This window comes from Tachypleus tridentatus, chromosome 5 (genome assembly GCF_004210375.1).
Source record: "Tachypleus tridentatus isolate NWPU-2018 chromosome 5, ASM421037v1, whole genome shotgun sequence".
Classification (NCBI taxonomy): Eukaryota; Metazoa; Arthropoda; class Merostomata; order Xiphosura; family Limulidae; genus Tachypleus; species Tachypleus tridentatus.
In genome coordinates, this window is record NC_134829.1 from 41,624,208 (window position 1) to 41,643,548 (window position 19,341).

The 19,341-nt window shown below is 35.1% G+C and overlaps 1 protein-coding gene across 1 annotated transcript in view; it reads left to right on the plus strand.

Moving 5' to 3' along the window:
* The window catches only part of LOC143251004 (sal-like protein 1), a 130,724-nt gene that overhangs the window by 28,970 nt on the left and 82,413 nt on the right, over nucleotides 1-19,341 (plus strand).

A 19,341-nucleotide genomic window follows, 5' to 3' on the forward strand; every position in this document is an offset into this window, starting at 1 on the left:
AGAATGTGAGAGTGTAGTGCAGTGTGAAGCTTGGACCTTCAAACCCTATACTTATTTAACCTAGCCAGTGCAGTCCTCTAATCTCTATCTAGAAATAATCAGATATGACACATAGATGAAATGAGAAATTCGGTCTATCACCTAATCCAAATATTCCAGAAGCTTAGAGATATAAAAGTTGCTGTTTATGAGAAACAATTTCTTCCTGCGGAAGTAACAAACAAGAACTCTGGACTAGAGGTTATGAAATCTCGTACACAGGTCTCGAGGGAGCATAGGTCGAGAAAGTAAAGCTTCTATCTTGACAATAAATCCTACTTTAGCGAGCTGGCTAGGTATGAAATTCTGAACTGTTCCCGTTGATTCTCCAAGATCAGGATTTACTAGGGTATTCTATGGGGTTTGATGCGTCATATATTGCTTGTTTCTTTAGTCAGTTTCCATCTATGAAGGCGCTGAAAGTGATAGCGAAGCTTGTCAATTTCATGTAGGTCTTCTCATATGTATAAATTCATCCACAATCCCCGAAGGGACAACTGTCGCCTGAGACCGTCACAAGCTTCTCTCCTATGTAATCTGTAATGACGCCAGGTCATCATCTAGTGGTCAGTTTTAACCCCCCAGCTGTGGCCACGACCACGCCTGCTGTGTTTTCTTTAGGCCGCTGTGTTTATGTTGGAAGTGAAGGTCCAAATGAAGTCTATTTCATTTACATAAACACAGCATCTGTTCATCCTGATGCAGGGAAATAACAGAGATAAGTCCGTGTACCAGTGTTGGCTGCTTTCTTTAACAGTGAAGCAGTATGTAATGAAATTAAGTGGTCAGTAACAAGATATATTAAAATTAATATAGGATGAAAATATAACCTGTGTGACATTGTCTGTCGGCTTATATATCTGGATATACTTACGATGCTAATTCTTACTATCTGCAAATCAGCCAATTTATACAAGCTTGGTAAAAAAAAAAAAGGCACATTTGAAAATGGAGGAAAATAAAAAATGCAACCCAATTTGGAATGTTATATGTTTTGTAATTTAAAAACATAGCAAGAAAAGACACGCACACATGATTACTTCGCTCTACATAATTTTCTTATTTAGAGCTGCACTAAAGTGGTTCTTGAAAATCTGCATTTTTCTCTTATATATTATTATGACGAATGATATCATAAAGAGATCTTTTAAAATGCAAAATACGTGCTATGCCATTTTCGTATGTTAGTGCACTCAGTGTTCTTGCCCCTGACTTTCTAATAATTGATATTGTTTACGTGTACACAGAATAATCATTAAAAACAGTTATCGCCTGTAGTTGTGTTCTTGGCTGTATCTGTCAACCGCAGAGTCTAGTGGGTTCGAGAACCTTTCTCATATTGATAATAATAATGAATAAGCACTTGTGTTTTGTTGAAGATAATAGTTTTCTGATTATCTTGGAGGCAATTGAACTATGACACGAAATATACAGATAGGTCACGAACTTTGACTGTAAGAAGATTGTAGTCTATTCATTCATCAGTAGCAAATATACACGTCTTGTCATATCGATCAGTTGCTAGGAGATATCACTATTGGAGCTGTTTCAAAGATCGTTAATACAGTGATAATTTCATATATATGGCAAAAATATGGAGTTATGACCAAGCTTTCTTTAAAATAGAACATGGTGTTTATAAATGTTTCGCAGCATGTGTTAGTTTGAGCATGTATAAAACATTAAGTTTGTGGAACGCAGTTTTCGATAATGAAAGAAGTTTTAGATGCAACTGATTGCATAAAACTTGGTTACCTTTAAAACTTTGATTGATGAAACTGACGAATAACAAACTCGGAGAGACTGATGTTTCGACCTTCGAAACGATGATTGGTTAGATGAGCGTTGCCTTAGCAATACTGATTGAAAACGTTATTTTGTTACTTGACTGTCTGAAACTTTTCCATTTTACAATCAGAAATATATATATAAATATACGTGTGTGTGTATGTGTGTGTGTATGCCAGATTTATCTAGGATACAAAAACGTTTATTACACATTTCTAGTTTTGTATTAATATGACAGTGTTCTGGTTTGTTATTTATTAAAACTATTTTCTAACGAATTATTTTGCTTAATGATCAATTATAAAATATGTTTGTAACATAGCTTGTCGAACCTAAGACATGTCACTGTGGACTTTCTCAGGTTGTTATCACGAGCCATCTTTGAATTTCAGTCCATAATAGAGTTTGAATAGTGACTACTGTATGTTAAGAAACAATTAAGTTTCCCAAAGCATAAGAAGAAATATACTTTCACTCGGTTTAATAGTTAATTATAGGTTCAAATATTAAGTTCACGGCTTTTAATGAAAAGGAATCTTTATCAATTATAGGTTCAAATGTTAGATTCACGGCTTTTAACGAGAAGGAATCTTTATTAATCATAGGTTCAAATGTTAATTAAGGTCATGGCTTTTAATGTGAAGGAATCTTTATGAATAATAGGTTCAAATGTTAAGGTCATGGCTTTTAATGTGAAGGAATCTTTATTAATTATAGGTTCAAATGTTAGGTTCACGGCTTTTAACAAGAAGGAATCTTTATTAATTATACGCTCAAATGTCAAGGTCATGGCTTTTAATGTGAAGGAATCTTTATTAATTATAGGTTCAAATGTTAGGTTCACGGCTTTTAACGAGAAGGAATCTTTATTAATTATAGGTTCAAATGTCAAGGTCATGGTTTTTAATGTGAAGGAATCTTTAGGTTTATAAAGTTTTGGCTCTACTCTCCTTAAGAGAGGAGAATGTCATGTCCACCATCGTAGTTAGGATCTTTTCTAGGGTAAATACAAATGGAGATTCGACTGTCTTTGACATATTTGTGAATTATTAATCATGTACCTTGTTTAAATTGTTAAACTATCTTTAGCCTTATTCGCTTTCGTTCTTTATTTTTAAACATTTACTTTTATGCAACTTACGATATTAGACGAAATATAATAAAGATTTACTGAACTACTCATCTTAACCATTCAAATACCTATATAAGAGCAGGTTACTTGCTTTTACAAAGTCTAAAACTCTACGTAAGTTGACGCATGCGCATGATTGTCGTTCCTGTACTAACAAACAGTCCCTTTACTTATTGGCGAATTTTTTGTATTAAAAAGTTCAAATTCCTATGAAAAACGAGTATAGAAATAAATTAAAACGTATAAACTGCATAGTGGTTAGTTACAAAGATACAATGTAATATTAAGAAAAAAGAAAACATTTCTGTGGCGCCAAATTATTTTACAGCTCGAAACATTTTCCAAACTCTTGAACAAAGACTTGATTAAAGCGCTTTTCACTTCTCATGCTATTTGTTTGCTTTTAGAGTGGTTAGTTAACAGCAAAATATGGGGTGACTTAGATAAATAAGAAACGCGTTGTCATGATATGCGTAAATCTACATTGAATTTAGTATACACACGCTTATGGGTGATGTGTTGTTTCATTTTTATTATTATTTATAGCTTATGGATGGTGTTTCAGCCGAAACTCAAGAAGTGACATCCTATTTAACACACGAGGTCTCAAGTTGTCTTTATTATTGGTGTTCATTGCTCAGTTTTGTCGGTGAATGTGTGTGTGTCTGTCTGTCTCTCCATAAAATATCGAATTCAAAACTACCTTATTGACGTTGTTCGTATTTTTTATCGTCATCAGTTTCATTCCATACTTTTAAAATGTAGAAAGTCGAAGTTAAAACTTCGTGAGTAAAGAGTTCATTGAAGAAGTAAGTATCAGCCTAAATAAAACACAAATATCAAACGCAAATTTTAAAGAAATAATAAAGTTTGTTAAAGACAGAGAGAAAGGACAAGAAATGAAACAAAACAGACTGCCGAGAGAATTCTTATCAGGTTTAGTGCATGCTTCTAAAAGCAGTATGATAGATATACATCCTTAGTTACTGATATTGTAAGGCATACCTTATTCTAGAACACTATATATATATATATATATATATGTTTTAAACCCTCCTATATATATATATACAAACATATAATATTTAATATACGAACACACTGTTTAGTGTTTACTATATACTAGCGTATATCCAGCCCCTGAAAACTGACAGGGCAGGTACTAATTACCACCCCCACCTCATAGTGTACCCTAACCTCACATTTCATAGCTAACTGAATTAAATAAATTTTACGAAATCAAACCTGATCAACAAAGAGGCACAAATCTGCCCTCTAGCCAATCAAATGTCTGTAAATTCCTTTGTGAGCCAATCAAAATTAATGTCGTTCACGAAATGAATTCGTGGTGAATTCAAAGAATAATTATTGGTAAAAATGAAACAGAAAAACCAGCGTGTTTTGGGTGTATTTTCTTACAGCAATACCACATCGAGCTATCTACGGTGCCCACAGAAGGGAATCGAACCCCTGATTTCAGCATTATAAATCTGTAGATTTACTGTTGTCCCAGCGAGGGACGCGTGTTTTAATAACACTACGTTCCAACAGTGTTTTTTTTTGTTATGTTGCTCACCAATAAAAGTATCAACTGAGATGTATAGATAATAGAATTGGAAAAAAAATATTTATTGATTTATTAATTTAGAGCCTCTGTTGATTTAATTAAAAACGTTGGTGATATAAAATAGCTTAAATCACAAATGATTTTAGTTCAAAATGGAATCGATATTTTTACTTTCAATATAAATTCTATGCACTTAACCCTAGATTAGATGAACCCACATACGTTTTTATTTTTATTATACCAACATTCACTACACTTAAGGTTTCACGGCACCCCTCCCTCACGACTCCTTTGAACTACGTCGCTAAAATCGTAATGGGCAAATAGCAATCGAACTATTCTATTTCAATAAGTGCATTTTGGTTTTTAAGACTTTTCCTTTTTCGATTAATCAAGGGTGGCGTGACACACACTGACTTTTATATAGGTTAGATTCAATCTTGAGTAGATAAACATGCATAATTGGGGCAGTAGATAAAAGATATAGTTTTGTTTCAGAGTGTTAACACTAACCCTTAGCGTTGTTATCACATAGCTATGTAAATAAAGAAAGCTTTACTGTTTAAAGGATTCATGCACATGTGTGTACGTTCGTTTCGTTGGTAAAAGAGTAGCCCGAGAGTTGGCGGTGGGTGGTGATGACTAGCTGTCTTCCCTCTAGTCTTACGCTGCTAAATTAGGGACGGCTAGTACAGATAGCCCTTGAGTAGCTTTGTGAGAAATTTAAAAAAAACAAACAAACAATTCTTTCGCAGAACGTGCTATAGAAGCTAACGATGGAAGTGTGAACACCAAGATGTGACGTAAGTTCTTGGTGTTCTTTGTTCCAGGATTATTTGAATTTTAAGTTAAATGTTTCAATAATTTATTATTAAACTGCATGACGTACATTCTTAAAGACGTGTTCATGAGTATGTATATACATGTAATTTAGAATATTGTTTTTATTATTGTTTCTGAAGTTTAATTTACTATATAATATTATAGTTATGCCACCTTATAATGAACTCAGTACAGTTGTGTTACCTTATAATGAACTCAGAATACAGTTGTGTTACCTTTATAATAAACTCAGAATACAATTGTGTTACCTTGTAATGAACTCAGAATACAGTTGTGTTACCTTGTAATGAACTCAGAATACAGTTGTGTTATTTGCCTTTATTGTTCATGTTGGTAATTTAGACAATGTATTCGTAATCATTTATTTGTTTATAGTGTTGTGTTAAGCTAGTTTACTTTCATGATAAATTTTGTAATACTTTAACTTGTGTCAATATCCTCATAATACTTTAACTTGTGTCAATATCCTCATAATACTTTAACTTGTGTCAATATCCTCATAATACTTTAACTTGTGTCAATATCCTCATATGACACAGCTAATAAAAATACATATACCAGTTTACAATGTACAGTCAGTCATCTAAATGAAATAGCTTTAAAACTGAATACCACTGTCCATTAATGGGGAATACAACTTACTTTCAGACATTGAATATTGGTATTCTGATTTATGTTTTTAGGTACAGATTTATCGTTCTAGCCCATTCCAGTAAGTAATTAGCATATTTGTAGTCTTTTGTGTATATATATATATATACACACTTATATTCACTTTTTTATTAGCAGACAGTTTAACTATAAAAGCGAAACACGCTTAGTAGTCTGTGCTGTTTGTAAAAATCTTGCCATTTTTTTAGTTATAATTTCTCAAAGAACTAAGAAAAGAAGGAAACAAAAGTCGCAATACATTTCAAGCACTTACGCTAAAGAGCGGCTTGTGATACGCTGTCTCAAGGCGACGGTTGAGTCGCCCGGCTGCTACCATAATCTGTGGCGGACTCACACTCGCGAACCGGTTTAACCCACCAGCGGTGATTCCTTAACACTGTCGAGATGACAGCAAACAGAACTATTGTCTGATGTGAAAGCCTTATCTGACGTTAGAGTCATTATCGTGACTGTGTGCCTTAGGGACAGCGTCCACCTCAAGGTGGCTATTTATTTCTGGATTATTCTTCAAACTTGACAGTTTTCCGCTACTTAACATCAAGGTTAATAACTAGTTTACGTAAAATGCTATATTTATATATACATACACAACAACAACAAATTATAGTAATATCTGTATATTGAGTCTTTAGTGATGTGATGGATACACCAATGTTTTGATATGTAAAATAAAAAAAAAAATATATAGTTTGTCCTGACTCACTCACATAACAATACTTAGCTATAGCAACTATTTTACTTTTATCGATCTATCCATCTACATCTATTGAAATCAATAAATGTAACATAATGATTTAAAATAAAACACCTTATTTAATCATGAAAACGCTTGTTCAAACAACTTATGCTTATGTAACTGGAATTATTTATCACAAACAGTGATAGAAAGTTAAAATGCATTTGTTACAACCCGCCCGAATTTGTGAGTTGTGAAATTTCGTTAACTTGCTTTAAAACTTCGACTGAACGTTTTGTATCAGATTATTTAGTATGTAGGCTATTTACGTTCTGATGGTTCATGGTTCGTATCCCTTTGCCACAAACAATTCGCTCCGCATTTTTGGGCTGTTAGTGCTTTACAAGAGTGATAGCCAAGTCCCACTATTTAGTCAGATGAGAATAGCCCAAGAGTTGGCGGAGGGTGTTGTTGACTACCTTGCCTTTAGTTTAGTGTATCAGCTCGAAGTTAAGAAAACAGCCTTTATGTAAACTTCATGCTGAATTTCTTTTTACGAACTGCGGAAAAATATTATACTTCTTGCTTAAAAACACGCAAAATGCGTCAGTTATTTGCTATGAAACAGTGGTTAAGACACGTTGCCTATTGATGATACAAAAATTTTTATATATACGCTTGATTGTAGCAATTTACGTGTGATATAATTACAAGTATAATAAAAAATTACAAATTTTATAAAGATAAGTAAGGGTTGATACACACGTCATATAGCTAGCCGTAGTAATATATTTAGTTTTAATGCCACAAAAAACAAACGAAAGACAAAATTACAAAAATTTAATAAAAAATATTCTTACTTTGTTTCAAGGTGACGTAATTACAGTGATTTGTCAAAGGAGAGATAAGTTTTTAAACATTTAAGTAACTCGGTACTGGTGAATCAAAATTTCACTATTTCAAATAATGTTTATCTAAGTAAGTAAGTGACTTTTCCAGACAAACATACAGAAAAAATTACGAATCTTATTGGTCTAATAATAATAAGAGAAATATAAAAAGTTTTAATGCAACAAAGAGTATTGAAACAAAAGAGTCAAAACTATAAAAACCGAGTTACTTAAAATTAAAAAAAAATTACCTCTACTTTGACAAATCACTGTAATCAAAACAAAGTAGGGATAATTTTTTGTTACATTTTAAGTAGCTCAGTTTTGTAGTCTTTACTTTATTATTTCAATAATATTTGTATTATTTGAACGTTGTGTTTCTGAACGCTTGTCTGGAAAAGTCAGTTACTCACTTACTTAGACGAAAATTCTTTAAAATAGTGAAATTTTGATTCGCTTCATAAGTACGTATATAGCGATTTATGCAGCTTTATAAATACAATAAGTTTTAATTTTGCTCAACAGATACTGTGAAATAGTCATTGTTAGTATTTAGTAATTTAAAGTTTGGTTTAAATTGAAGATTGGTCGCCATTTTGTTTCATTACTATCCGTACTGTTAAGTACTACCGTACTTCATGACATTTGACCAAAATTCTTTACTTGCTGTTGGCAAACATTCAACAAATTTGACTAATTTCTGGCGATAAAGATTGGCCAAAATACCTTACTTCTTAGTCACGATTAACGATTAAGGTTTTTGACTAAAATAATCGGTTAGTTGTGCTAATTATTGGCTAGGTACATTGGTTGAGATACGCTAGTTCGTTCTTATAAAATGTTACCTGAGATACTGCAGTCAAAGATTAATGAAGATTTATAAAGGTCACCAGATTTCGACTACCTTTCTCAGTGCTCCCCGCTAGTACAGCGGTATGTCTACGGATTTACAACGCTAAAATCAGGGGTTCGATTCTCCTCGGTTGGCTCAGCAGATAGCCCGATGTGGCTTTGCTATAAAAAAAAAACACACACACACCTTTCTCAGCGACAACTAGCGGTGAGATACGATAGTCATCGGCCAAGACCTTTCATTTCCTTAATTTTAGTGTTAGTCTAAATACTTCATTTTCTAGATTCAAGAATCTTGGTTAAGATTCCATGAAGAGTTCGTTTATAGTGAAGGAGGAAAAATTACCTATTTGTATCTCTTGGGCCCTTTCATAAAGCATGAACCATACGGGATTCTGGTTTCAAACAATGCACGTGCACTCGTAAGCTACATTTTACGATATCATAAACTCTTCCCCTGACCCTCATGGTCCAACATGGCGGATTCCCATGCGAATCTAAGGAAGCTTATAAAAATCCCTTACTGAGCCCATCGATATATATATATATATATAAAACTATATTTTGCTGTATATATATATATATATCTAAGGCCGGTACGAGTCGCCGACCACCCTGAAATCTCAAGAGAGCTCTTTGTCGCTGCCCCGGTCGTACCTATGAGACCGATTCTCATTCCTAGCCATATTTCACAACCCTGAGAGCCCATATTCTGACCGTAAACCATCGCCAATGTTAGCAATATTCAAGTAGAATATATTCTGGGTTTGATGCCCGGTTCAATTACCCAGATGCGACCTGGCTACTAGCCCTCCCACCCTAGCACATCTGTCTAATACTACTAGTCCTATATTTAATGGCGAGATGTGGCCAGCAATACATGTAATTCGGGAGAGAGAGCCGCCGCAAGCCCACCTCTTCATTTCCCATTGTAGTAAATTATGTATCAGAGGAGACACCGTCGGCCGCATTCTGAGCAGTATCTCCCAGGTAATAAAGAATAACACTGCATCCCAATGCTCATGCTCAGTAGATAGACAGAATTCTTCGATCAGGTTTGTTTTTTCTTCTGTGTGTGTAAAACTCAATTCTGATTATAGAAGAATATATTATTTCATAAGAATTACATATATGTGCATCCTGGATTTCCTAAATATCTGGTAACCCAGCGATGTGATGAGCGAAAACAAATAATAATAATAAAAGAATATGCGCGATCTTTATTATATACGAGGATGTATTTCACCCCAAAATAGGATGTATTAATAGTGCGAGACATAGCTAAGTTGTGCCATAAACTTGTTCTTATGTGTAGACAAATTCCTAGAGGTAACCAGTAGCATTCAGACTGTTTTACCACAAGTACATCTACATTTACTTGTGTGTATATATATATATATATTTCTCAGTTCACTTTGCTGCTTGTCTTACACGTTATAAGAGTAAAGAAGCGCGCCATCTACATTCCTCACTCGTCCTGATGTCAAAAAATAGAAAATTTAACTGCTACATTACTAACGTCTGTCTGCCTGCTTTCTGTGAAGATTACACTTCAGTATTGTGTGAGTGTTTTAACGAATAAGAGGCTTTGCTCCAAATAAAGCTTATTTTTATGTTAAAAAAATAGCTCAGAGATTACTAAAGTCTTAAAAATCACAAAAGCTATGTCGTGTGCATGTTCTGAACTACAAGGTGATAATTACGTGTACTACCAATAATATATTTTCGTTAACAGCTTCACAGTGGATCAAACACTGTTTCTGACAGTTATATTAAATATACACCTATTATGAAAGACCGTTTGTTTATTAATTTAACACAAAGCTACACAGAGGATTGATTACACTGGTCAACAAAGTTTTTGTTGCATTTATATCAAACACTTGGTATTACATAATTTCTTGCCCTGATTTCAAATCTGAAGTTAGTTTTTTCCTCAGTGCTCTACTTTTTTTGCAATCAAGGTATTTGAAAATCTCAAAATTTCGTCATCATCACATTGACGTCGTTGTCTATCATGAAAAATATGTGATAAAATATGTTATAAAACTCTTTAATATAGCTGGGTAATAAAAAAAGAAAATGCAAGATAGTATAAATGTATTCAAGTTATTTATATAAATTCAATTTTATATAAAGTTATAATTCAATTTATTTATATAAAACTGATTAGTAGATAAAACATTTGCTACTATGAGGAGGCAAAGCTCAATTGCAGTCTACTCAGGCATGAATTTCCGCTTGTAGCTCTTGCGTTTGTGGACTGTCTCAGGGCATTCTCGTTTAATGCTCCAGCAGTAATCTGCCATCATATGTTTGTCCCATCTCCCTTGGTAACGCTCTTCCATGGTCTTGAGGTCCTGATGGAACCGCTCGCCTTGCTCGTCACTTACAGCTCCTGGGTTCTCAGGGAATCTATCAAGATGACTGTACAGGTAATGGAGTTTGACACTCATGTTACATCAAGATCGCAAAAGCTGACAACATATTCGCTACAAGGGTTTCATAGTTGTCAGCTTTTTTTATTACCGAGAAAGTTTGCCATCACAGTCACAAATGAAAGCCATGCAGTCCTTTCCTTGTCGTTCATCTTTCTGGCAAATTCTTGATCACGCACAAGTGCACGAATCTGTGGTCCATCAAAAACACCTGCCTTGATCTTCTCGAAGGACAAACCAGGGAGCACAGAAAATATGTGTTGGAAGCATTCACCGTCAGTATTCAACGCCTTTATAAACTGTTTCATCAAGCCCAGCTTGATATGGAGAGGAGGAAATATGATCTTTTCTCGACTAACAATTGGATCGTAGACAATATTTGGCATACCTGCCTTCAGAGTCTCACGTATGGGCCACTCCTTCTGGTTCCAGTGCTTTTCTCGAGCTCGGCTGTCCCACATGCAAAGATAGCAGGGGTACTTTGTAAATCCTCTTTGTTGACCTAAGAGGAAAGTAACCATTTTGAGGTCCACACAAATTGTCCAGTTGTGCTCGTGGTATTTTAGTAGGTCAATTACAGTCTTAATGTCATTATATTCCTCTCGTAAATACACAGAGTGTCCAATTGGAACAGCTGCATAGACATTGCCATTATGAAGTAGAACGCACTTCAAACTTTGCTTAGAACAATCTAGAAATAATCGCCAGTCATTTGGATGGTATACTGGCATCCCTAATTCCTGGAGAAGACCTGAGATATTATGACAATAAACAAACATATTCTTCTCTGTAAAAAATGGCACAAAAGTCTGCTCCCGATTTCGGAAGTATGACACTTTAGTTGTATGGCTCAGCTGATTCTTTTCTTGCATCCTGGAAGCTAACACTTCAGCTGCATTTTTGGAGAGACCCAAATCACGCACAAGGTCATTCAACTCTGGCTGGCTAAACTGTTGAGGAGTTAATGACTGTGGGGTCTCATAAGAAGGATCGCCAGATTCTGAAAGTATTTCTTGAGTTTCATCAGCAGTCTCTTGCTCTTGGTCACTACCCACATCTTCAGATGGAAGAAATCCTTTAAAAACTGGGATTGGGAGCTCATCAGAGTGCAGAGTAGGTCGGATTGCTGAGGGGATACTAGGATATGAGATTTTGTGTCTGTTTTTCTTGCCAATGCCCTTTGTATTGACCAGACAAAAATAGCAGTCAGTTGTGTGGTCCATCGGTTCTCGCCAGGTCATGGGAATTCCGAAAGGTAAACCCTTACGTTTCCCTTTTGTCCAGCCACGCAGCATTTCCTCGCAGTTATGACACACAATATGTGGGGCCCATTTCTTGTCTTGGTCACCAAGAGCAAGTCCAAAGTACGCTTTATAAGCACGCCTCAGAAACGATGTTATATTACGCCTTTGACGAATAAGCGTGAAGCATCCACAAATATAACAGAAAGCGTCCGGCTTGTTCTCACATTGACGTCTCCTTGTAGCCATGATCAGATCTGAAACAAAATCAAAACAATTTTAATATCTCTGTTGATAACATAAACGTGTAAGTAATTAATTTGACCACAAAATTTAAACAATTTTAATATCTCTGTTGATAACATAAACGTGTAAGTAATTAACACGTTTCCTGCGATGGGACCCACCGGTGTCCCACTATTGTCTTACCTTTAACTAAGTTGCAGGCTAGAGACAAGTGTAACGACAACCTCACGTTATCATAGCTCATGCAGCACTGAAGCTGTCAGATGTACAAGAGCATCGCAGCAGTTGCCGGTTTGCCAATATAGGCATCGCAGGAAACGTGTTCATTTGACCACAAAAGGCTAGAATGAAAAACTTAAAATTGCATTAAAACTAGAGCATGTAGAGCTGAACCGTTTTCATATTTGAATTTAGCAGGTCACAAAGGGTAAGAATGAGTAAAAAAATCTTATGCAACTGAGATTTCGAAAAAATTTGTTGACCTGTGTTATTTATGTATGGCCGTCCCTAATTTTGAACTGATAAACTAGAGGACAGGGTGACAGTCAACAGCACCCACTGCAACTCTTGGACTACTAATGACCAACCGAATAGTGGGATTTAGTCTTCAATTTTTTATTGCATCTACAGCCCTAAAGTAAGGAACGAATTTTTGTGACAATGGGCCGCGAACCATAAATCCTCCACCAAGCACGTAGTCAATGTTCATGCTATAGAATATTCTCCATTTTACTCTTCATCCTAGACATTATTGGGATTTCGACCGAAAGAACCGTCAACAGCTCTGCTACCAGAGTTTACAACTGAATTCATTCAATATACATTTTACAGCTATTATAATTACAACTGACCATCATTTCAACACTACCAACAAGTTTTTCTCAACTTAACCCTCGTGATTAACACATATTTCTAATAGTTATATCTGTTACTATTTAGAAATGTAGGCGCGTTTTGCTTTAGTTTTCCTTCACTGTATAGCAAAGCTACATCAGGATATCTGCTGCGTCCAGCGAGGAGAATCGAACCCCTTATTTTAGCATTGACGACTTACTGCTATCCCACCAGGTGACCAAGTGGAAAGTTAAAATTGTTCTTTCTACTGGATGTGTTGACGTCACAGGTGACGTGACGTCTGTAGTTAAAAAACAAACAGAGAGTTTGTCAGATAATGTTCCTTACTTTTATAACACATTGTGTGTTTAGTAAAGTAGGGAGAAACAAACGTCTTAGACTTAGTTGTGTTTATAATTTTTAACGCTTTCGTGTATTGTCTTCATAAGACATTATTTTAAAATCTTCAACCAAAATCGCTGTTAATTAACGTTTTTAACAAGGATTATTTATTAATTTTCCATAGAAACGCAATTTTGGTTTTAATAAATAGAGTTCCATGTAAAAGTCGTACATCCTATAAAACATAACAAAACCGCGAACAGATTTTCAGGTCAAATGTTTATGCTCTTAACTTTCAAATATTTAATGTAATGTGATTTCGAATAGCCGGGCGTGGACTGATGGTAAGCAAAACGGTTGCGGGTTCAGAAAATCGAACTTTGAGCACACACTTCGCATACTCAGTTGTTCGGGGCGCTATAGCCGTAACGGTCAATACCGGTATCCAGTTAATTGTAGCTGCATAGGCGGCGGGTGCTGCTAACTTGTTTCCCTTCGTCAGGATTTAGGTCTTTTGTCGCATAAAGTTCCATTCAAGATTAAAATATAATTACCAATTTAGACATTGTTATTCTGAAGGGGTCTTTAAGTCATTAAAAGTTAAAAAAAAAAGGGAAGGAATACGTCACGTGATCACAAAACTCGCGGGCGTAAATTTAATTACCAGGCAAGCGGCAGCACTATCTATGTAGGGATGACTCAGGTTGTTTATCGAAATAGTGTTTAAAATATTTCCTCAATAGGTCATCAGAACTTTCCAATACCATACAGTGTTTTATTTTATAACAATATCTATACAATGACTGAGTCACAAGTGGTGGTAATGTCTGTAAATGTCATAGAAACAAGTAAGAGTTTCTTGTTCGTTTTTTTTTCTACTTCTTTTTTATTAAATGTTAACTCAAAAATCAAAACAATGATGTCAACCAGTGTCAGTAAGGTGACATAGTTTGAAACGGAGTGTCCGCTTTTATGAGAATTATTAATAACTGGTAGTACTTAAAAGAAATCATAATTCTAGTGTAAACAATGTTATCATTACCCCTTGAAGTTAAGTTTTGTACGGAAATTTGGTGTTCCTTAAAAAAAAACAGGGTAAAACATGAAATCCCAATAATAGATAAACAATGAATATTACAGTTGGAATCTTCTTGTATTTAGTTACATCAGGGGTTCGATTCCCCTCGGTGGGCTGAGCAGATAGCCCGATGTGGTTTTGCTATAAGAAAAACACAAAACACATTTAGTTACAAGTACAACCTTTCTTTTTCTATTGAAACACTGCATTAAAAAACAAGTAGAGAAAACCTTTTCAATAAAAAAGCAAACGTAAGGATGGCTAATATTATTGTTTGATAAATAATACAAAGAAGGAAGTATGCGTGACGTTTGTGTCATCCACACATAATATCCCAGCAAGAATTAACATAGAACAATATGAATCCAACTATTAATCATATATGAGTTTAATTGATACTAATTTTCTCTGTTAATATTCTATTACACTGAGTTCCTTTGCTATTTCTCCGTCGCGCCAAACATGCTCGCCCTTTCAGTAGTGGGAGCGTTATAATGTGCGGCCAATCCCACTATGCGTTGGTAAAAGAGTAGCCCCAGAGTTGGCGGTGGGTGGTGATGACTAACTGCCTTCCCTCTAGCCTTACGCTGCTAAATAAGGGATGGTTAGAGCAGATATACCTTGTGTGGCTTTGCGCGAAATTCAAAACAAAATAAACAAAAACACAAAAAGCCTTTGCTGTTACATAGGGATTGAAACAAATGTCATCTCTACTATCTTGTTTTTGACGGATTAATATTAGCCATTCTTATATATACTTCTTTTTTTTAACTATTTATTTATTTTCACTGTTAATATGACTCAAATCTCTTATGTACAGGTTTCGTCATTAAAGCTATTCATACATCTTCGACTATGACTCAATAGCGAGTTTAAAAGCTTATAACGCTAAAAAGTAGATTTCACTACCCATAATTGGTTTCTTTGTTTAAAGTTAACCACAAAGCAACACGATGGGCTAACTGCTTTGCCAAACACGGGTATCAAAACCAGAATTCTAGCGTTGTTAGTCTGCGGACATGCCGCTGTGCCCCCAGGGTGCCTCATAATAAGAAAAACACTGATAGCACATTGTGTATCTTTGTGGTTGGGTTAAGGCGTTAGAATCCCTGTCACACCAAACATACCTGCCCTTTCAGCCATGGGGCAATTTTAATGTGACGGTCAATCCCACTATTCGTTGGTTAAAGAGTAGCGCAAACGTTGGCGGTGAGTGGTGATGACTAACTGCTTTCCCTCTAGTCTTACACTGCTAAGTTAGGGACAGCTAGCGCAGACAGTCCTCGTGTACCTGTGCGCGAAATTCAAAACAAAGAAAACCTACAACGTCGTTGAAAGATAATTCTATCTATATTTATCATCAAAAGTCAAATATTCATGGATTGATTGCAATGCTGCTTTCAAACCGCTTCATTTTTTGTTAAATAATTTTTGCGCAAAAGTAATTCAAGAATTATCTACGCATAGGTTAGTCTACAGTACCAACCGCCAACTGTTGTTCTATTTTTGTCTGATTTAGCCGATACTATAAGTAGTAAATCCATAGTTCCGAAATGCATCGCGCGTTTTTGCAAAGAAACTTAAGAAGAAATAAAACATATTGAAAGTTTCAGAGTCTTTAACACCCATCTGTTTCGAAATTATTGTGCCAACAGTCAGATACGACATTGTTTACTAAACCTCTAGCATTTCCAGGGATGGATAGCTGTATTGTTGCCCAGTGCAATATCATTTTTATTATCATTGAGAAAAAAAATCGCATTTTTAAACCTTTTTTTTTCCCTGGGTGTTTCTTCTTGCATTAGCTTTAACTAGCGTTTGCTAAAAGAAGATCTAGGCACTGGATGTAGCTAACAGTGCCTTTAAAAAAATGATAACTCAATCCGCTTACATCGACTGGAGATGGGATTTAAGAAAACCGTGTTACAGCACTGCGTTTGTCACAACAGTAAGACTTAGCGTACAAGACTTAACATTGGCGTTTGAACGCGTTCGTCTCGGCAGGTTGCTCGCGGTAATGTAAGTGAGTTTTGTGATTTCTGAAAACAAATCGTTTGAAGCATTTTATAAGGTGAAAAAGCTCATCATTTCGGATGAAAAACAAGAAGATTGTGGAAGATTTAAAGAAAGAAAAATTAGGTTTTTGAAAATAATATAATAAACAAATCCTTGAAGGTTTGGTTTGTTTTGAATTTCGCGCAAAGCTACTCGACGGCTGTCTGCGCTAGCCATCCCTAATTTAGCAGTTTAACACTAGAGGGAAGGCAGCTAGTTATCACTACCCACCGCCAACTCTTTTACCAACGAATAGTGGGATTGACCGTCACATTATAACGCCCCCCACGACTGAGAGGGCAAGCATGTTTAATGTGACGGGGATTCGAACCCACCACCCTCAGATTACGAGTTGAACGCCTTAACTCACCTGGCCATGTCGGGCCAATCCTTAAAGAAGCCTCATATAATGAGTAAGTTTCCTTAATTTCGCACCAGGATGTTATTGTGCAAGTCACTGCACTTTTTCCAGCTTATAGTTAATATCTACAATCATAAGTTTCGTATTGTGCACTTGGTTTAAAAGTGCATCATAAAACTTCAGTAAGTGTGTAGTGATTGCACTATATCATTCAATAGTTGCACTTTAAATTGGATTTCCCACAGTGGTATTTTTCTCCGAATTACGCCGCTAGAGACCGGGTTTCGATACCCGTGGTGGACAGAGCCCAGATAGACGTTTGGGTAGTTCTGTATTTGAAAATTAGAATGGGTTCCCTGATAATTACTTCATTGTGAGTAGATTTCACTTGCAACGGTAGATTTCTGTTTCTTTTTTAATTTTATAAATCCAGAATAAATGAACGCTTAATGTAAGATTTCTTGGAGTCTGTTTTATGGAACTGACGAGCATCACACGTGAGTGTTTGGTTAGAAATGGCTAAACGTAGTAATTAACTTACAAACCATAGAGTAACAGCGTTGTTCATTTCAATAATTAAAGGCAGTGAAATATTAACTGAGTTCGTGGTATTCCATTTTGATATTAGTTTTAATAAAGAAACTGTCAGCCTCTTGAAATGGGAATAACGTAACTGTCAGCCTCTTGAAATGGGAATGTCTTAACTGTCAGCCTCTTGAAATGTGAATGACGTAACTGTCAGCCTCTTGAAATGGGAATGACGTAACTGTCAGCCTCTTGAAATGGGAATGACGTAACTGATGTATGCTCATTGAAAAAGTAGAAAATTGCTGGAATAATAATGATAATAGTAATAATGATAATAATAATAATAATGATAATAATGATAATAATGATAATAGTAATAATGATAATAATGATAATGATAATAATAATAATAATGATAATAGTAATAATGATAATAATAATAATAATGATAATAATAATGATAATAATAATAATGATAATGATAATAATAATAATAATAATAATAATAATAATAGTAATAATAATAATAATAATAATAATAATAATAATAATAATAATAATAATAATAATAATAATGATAATAATAATAATAATAATGATGATGATAATAATAATAATTTGAAGTCACGCCTTAATTTGCCCATCTCTTACGCACGTGTTATCCATTGAAGTCATTGAAATTGTGGCGTTGTGTGGACTGTTGAAAAATAATATTAGTCATCCGTTTCACGTATTACTCACTAAATACGAGTGAATTATTTATAGCGTTACGAATCGTAGTGTTTCATGAGGAGCCCGATAATTTTAATGTAATTATAACCGGGCTCTTGCGGTTTCCATGCAAATCTTTAACCCTGTCTAAAAACAACAAAAACTGTCCCTTCTTATATAATTGCATGTATATGCATAAGAATTATCCGATTTTATTTGTTGAAGATACTGACCAATAATCATATTATGTTTTGACCAATAATCATATTATGTTTTGACCAATAATCATATTATGTTTTGCTTTATGTCTATAATAGCACGTTTCTCTTTTCAAACTTCAAACATTCTTCCAGTGCGTTTAGAAACAACAACAACTAAAAACGTTTGTCGGTTTATGGAGGAATATACATAAATGTGAAAGGAAACCGCGTTATGAAGGAAAACAACATGGTGTCATTGCGTGTTTTTTTTTTTCCAGCGTGTATTTGAAATTGATAATTAGGCAAAAGTTACAACCGATTTTGGTCTGATTTCATACTGTGGGACGAATTTTGGTATGATTTCGTACTGTGGGACGAATTTTGGTATGATTTTGTACTGTGGGACGAATTTTGGTATGTTTTCGTACTGTAGGACGAATTTTGGTATGATTTCGTACTGTGGGACGAATTTTGGTATGATTTCGTACTGTGGGACGAATTTTGGTATGGTTTCGTACTGTGGGACGAATTTTGGTATGGTTTCGTACTGTGGGACGAATTTTGGTATGATTTCGTACTGTGGGACGAATTTTGGTATGATTTCGTACTGTGGGACGAATTTTGGTATGATTTCGTACTGTGGGACGAATTTTGGTATGATTTCGTACTGTGGGACGAATTTTGGTATGGTTTCGTACTGTAGGACGAAGTAAGTTGTGAGCGAAACCTCGAAAGCTAGTTCCACCCAACCATGGGTGGTTTCTACGAAATTCCCAAGAAGAACAGTTACCGTGGAAAACTTTGGTGTGTATACTGAAGGTTTTTTCCTTGTGCTGTGCTTTACTGCT